This window comes from Ranitomeya imitator, chromosome 7, assembly GCF_032444005.1.
Source record: "Ranitomeya imitator isolate aRanImi1 chromosome 7, aRanImi1.pri, whole genome shotgun sequence".
NCBI classification, from domain to species: Eukaryota; Metazoa; Chordata; class Amphibia; order Anura; family Dendrobatidae; genus Ranitomeya; species Ranitomeya imitator.
In genome coordinates, this window is record NC_091288.1 from 62080465 (window position 1) to 62085422 (window position 4958).

The window sequence follows — 4958 nt, forward strand, 5'->3', positions numbered from 1 at the left end:
CCATGGTGGATCAGACGAAGACAAAGAGAACCTGTGTGAGCATAGCCTAAGTCAGAGGACACATTTCTTCTTGGTTGTTGCCGCTTTTTAAGGACAACGAATTACAGTCTGCTGCTACTTTTTCTTGTAAAGAGGGTGAAATGTGAAATCCCTATTACTTTGCTGACTGTGGACTACCCATGTATAGTTCATTGTTACATGCCCTTTTGATATCCTTTAGTGATACGTTACTGAATATGCCATGTTAAGCAGGTGTCACCAATGCAAAGAATAAAAACAGAAGTCAGCCTATGGTTTTAGCTCTTTAGTGTTTGGGGGTCCTGGTGAGCAATCTCAGGCAGCACTAGTCCAGGACTGTTGGCTGGAACTGCTAGAGTCTTGGTGCTGGAGAAAAAGGGCAGCAACTGACCTATCTGATACACTGAGACAATGCTGACCTAAAAGAGCAAACTGTTCTCTCAACACAGAAGAACTTTTCTGTTGTAGTAATCGTAGACTAAAGTTCAGGAGACGTAATGGCGAGACTTGTGTGGAGCTGTAGAGAGCGGTGGCATAATTAGATAATTGATGGGGTCTAAGTGGAAAGCTGCTTTCCTGACAGTACAAGTGCATTTGGGACAGCCTTGACCAGTGGTCTGAGGTCTCAGACCATACCTATGAATAGCAGAACAATAAGCATGGCCTTGGAAAGCAAAGTTTGTGTCAGAGCTGTAGATCCCTATATATAATGACTGGTATAGAGACTTTCCTTAACAGTAAGCAGGATTGAGGACTGTGATGTGACACTGTGTGAAGTAAACCTGTGTTGGTGTGGCCTCTGGGAAGAGGAAAGAGTCAGGGGCGTAATTATAGTGGATGCCGGGTTGATAGATGCACGGAAGTCAAAACTGGAACCTAGGAGGTCAAAAAGGTCCATTTGGCCCATATTAAAATAACAATGGTATTGAAGGGGTATTCCATCACTTTGACATTGATGACCTATCCTTTGGATAGGTCATCAAATTCAGATCAGTGAAGGTCCGATCCCTGCACCCCCACTGATCATCTGTTTGCAGACCCGTGAGAGGCCAGATGAAAATAGAGTATGGAGCAGAGCACCACCACTCCGTCACACTGTATAGTAGCCACTGCCATGTACTACAGATCATCTCCTATTACATGAATAAGAACCGAGCTGTGGTCCTGTTGGAGATTTTCCACTGGGACCAATGAGCTTCAAGTTATGCTACTGAAAAGAAGACTGAATGAAAGGGCATCACCGGATTTGTTCTACGTTTTCTCAGTTCACCCTTTTTCGTAATGTTCAAAAATGATTCACTCAAATTTAATTACATTTAGTTTCTTAAACTCTTCTGATTGAGTGAGTGTTAGTCCCAGTTTGCCTGTTTAAAGGGACACAGTTCTTTGTGTGTCGCAGTACGTACGGTTGTGTTCAGGAAAAATGTTACGGTTTCACTTTATTAGGGAAGCGATATTCTTTTTACTTAAAGGGTGACCAGTTGATTGCACCATGTTACAAACTTATAAAGCATGATCATGGTTTATATACAAGGACATCTATTGAATCACCTTGATTAAATCATTAAGTCAAAAATTGCACACAAAAAAAACGATGTAAAGGTGTGTTCACACTGAGTTTTTTAGTAGTTTTTGGAGCAGAAACTCTCCAAAAACCATGAGGAGTTAGAACATTTCTGCTCTTAAAACTTCCTGAAAAAAAGAGCAGATTACTGAAATATACATCGATTTTGAATATGTTAAAAGAAAACAGTTGTTGGTGTCCATGGTAACCAATCACAGTGCATCTTTCTTTTATTTTCAATTAAATAAAAGCCGTGTAGTGACTGGTTGTCAGGGGCAACAACGACAGTTATTCTTTCACACTGTTTCATCAGTCTCCAGCAGAGAGTTCTATGACTTGTCCCTGAGTTTGGAAACCTGGTGAGTAATAGCTGTGGCTTTTCTAGTTAACATGGAAGGAATTACTGCTAACTGGGAGGGACACTTGTATGGGTGTATGTCCACCTTCCCAATCAGTTTTCTAGCTATTCAATGTATCTAAACTACAAAATAAACACAGCAAATAGTGTTCATAAAAACTCCACCATTTACTACACGAGTAGACTCTTCAGATATTTTCTCCCAAACTCCCAAAAGTCCATTTTGTTTCTAAATAAAAAAGTTTTGCAACCCCATAAAATGTTTACAACAACTGGATAAGTGTTAAAATAAAAATTCTCCCAATTTCAATGCCCCCTACCACGCCAATCGTTTCCTGATCCCCCCCCACTCCATCACTTACAAACTGTCTCAACGAGTGATTGCAGCAACTGATTGCGGACCATGATGGAACAAGCCAACCCTGGATGTGGTGGGCTGTAACAATTACATATCAAAGCGGTTGGACTAAGTGTTAAGCTATCATAGGTCTGCAATAGTATCAGTCCAGTAATGTGGGCCACAGAATCATTTGGAAAACCTGACCTGCACATCCAAACATAGACTGAGTGTGAACAGGTGCTGAACCCAGAGTCGCCAACTCGTATATATTTAAGTAAATAGGGCAGCACACTGCAGCGCCAAAACATGCAAACTTGAAAACACGAAATTTGAACTGCATTACTGCACTAGAAATATGAAAAATGAGAGCTTTTAGCGCATAAAAATGGCCAATTTTATGTGTACCTCGTAGCCACTTTACGGCATCTCTCTTATACGAGGTCCTACGCTTGACCTACCTCACCGAGAATAAACGTCTCCATCTGAATGGGTACATGTGAAACCTCTTCTTGGACTCAAATTCTCTCTCTCTGTGGAGGGGTATTGGACCTACTATAATTAAAACACCTGAAGCTAGGAGGCGGGGAGTGCACGATCAGAAGGCTAGAGAATACATTTCAAAAACCTGACCTGCACATCCAAACATAGACTGAGTGTGACAAGAACAAGATACACGGCACTCCACGGTATAGTATATCATACTATAGCAGATTACCTATTGCTTTATTTCTTCAGTATGTTCTCTCCTAGCCGCTTCTGTGCATGCCACAATAGCCCACGTTTATTTCCGCACATGACACTACACCCATCCTGGGAACCTTGTTACCATTAGTATTACATCCCTCTTCCTTTTTAATCCAGGAGCTACCATTCCCTCACATACATCAGTTCCTGTGTCTACACATTCATTCCCCTCTGCTACATGGAGCCAGCAGCGTCTGTATCTTTACACAGGCTCACAATACACGGTGCCTGCACACACCCACTGTGGTCACATGACTGCCCTGACGTGCAGCTGCATGTGATACGCCCCCTCCTAGCTAAATACCCGGAAGTTCTGGCCACACTTGCAGCGTGACTCCCTCAGCGTCTCAGCACGCCACCAGCGCTCCAGGCAATAGAACGGTAAGCACACACACACACATGGAGTTTCCCCTTCTAAACGCCCCTCCATTATGTGAGTGCGTTACACTGACCCATCATTGTTTCACCATTTTAGTGCACAGTGTGGGCACATCGTATGCCCAAGCAGCTTTATCTGCTCAGTTACGGTCTCCATTAGTGGTAAGCTTGTCCATCATTATCCTACACTTACCATGTGGTAGATTTCCCTTATATCCTGGGTTATTCTTATTGAATCTCTTTTTGAACATTGCAGCCTCTGAAATTTGCCTCTACATATAGTGTCAGCATACTCATGCATCTGGGTATATGTCCAGATCCTACGCTCCAGGTGATTATTCTCTTGTATCAGCCTATTTAGCATCACAGGACACACAACATGGGCAGCATTCCCATTGTCACCGTATTTCCTTGTAATCTTACTTCTCTTGAACTGTTGAGATTGCCTCTGTGTTTTATTACTCTGCTTTTGACACTACGTTCTCTTCTCCAGATCATGAGATGTTGGCACGATACACCAGAGCACGATTATGGCATTGTTCTGTTAGGCACGTCTCTAGTACGCATCACGATACCTCGGCTTATCTACGTCACCCACTTAGATCCATAAGGAGCACATATGTTCGCCTCTCCGTTCCACAATATCCTTTCCATTAGGATCTCAAGTTGGTACTGATGACTCTCTATTTAATGGACGTCACGTTTTGTGTTTTGTCACTCTGGAAACGCTCTGAGCTTGTCTCTCTGGAAACTAGTCTAACAGCTGCAGTCACTGTTATTTCAGCATTTTGACATATATTGCAGTTATTTATGTTTTTTGTCTTATATTGAGTTATGTAATGTGTTTTGACATTGACAGATTGTTATTTTGATCCTTATTTTTCTTTTTTTCTATTTTGTATAATCTCTGTATTACATTAGATAAACTTGCTCTGAGGAAGGTCCACAAAGGACCGAAAACGTTTAGCAAGATACGAGCTACAGCTGATCTATTTGTCCTGATGCAAAATAAATGACTTTATTTTCTACAAGCATTATTGAGTGCCAAGTTTTTTGATACAATAGACTGAGTGTGAACAGGTGCTGAACCCAGAGTCGCCAACTCGTATATAGTTAAGTAAATAGGGCAGCACACTGCAGCGCCAAAACATGCAAACTTGAAAACACGAAATTTGAACTGCATTACTGCACTAGAAATATCAAAAATGAGAGCTTTTAGCGCATAAAAATGACCAATTTTATGTGTACCTCGTAGCCACTTTACGGCATCTCTCTTATACGAGGTCCTACGCTTGACCTAGCTCCTAGCTTCAGGTGTTTTAATTATAGTAGGTCCAATACCCCTCCACAGAGAGAGAGAATTTGAGTCCAAGAAGAGGTTTCACATGTACCCATTCAGATGGAGACGTTTATTCTCAGCGAGGTAGGTCAAGCGTAGGACCTCGTATAAGAGAGATGCTATAAAGTGGCTATGAGGTACACATAAAATTGGCCATTTTTATGCGCTAAAAGCTCTCATTTTTCATATTTCTGGTGCAGTAATGCAGTTCAAATTT

General features: G+C 41.8%; 1 long non-coding RNA gene across 1 annotated transcript; it reads left to right on the forward strand.

Moving 5' to 3' along the window:
• The first annotated feature begins 3274 nt into the window (after nucleotides 1-3274).
• LOC138644695 (uncharacterized) lies at nucleotides 3275-4439 on the forward strand. Its single transcript, XR_011314642.1, has 4 exons — nucleotides 3275-3405; nucleotides 3500-3564; nucleotides 3659-3733; nucleotides 3896-4439. It is a non-coding gene; the product is annotated as an uncharacterized lncRNA (long non-coding RNA).
• The last annotated feature ends 519 nt before the right edge of the window (nucleotides 4440-4958 follow it).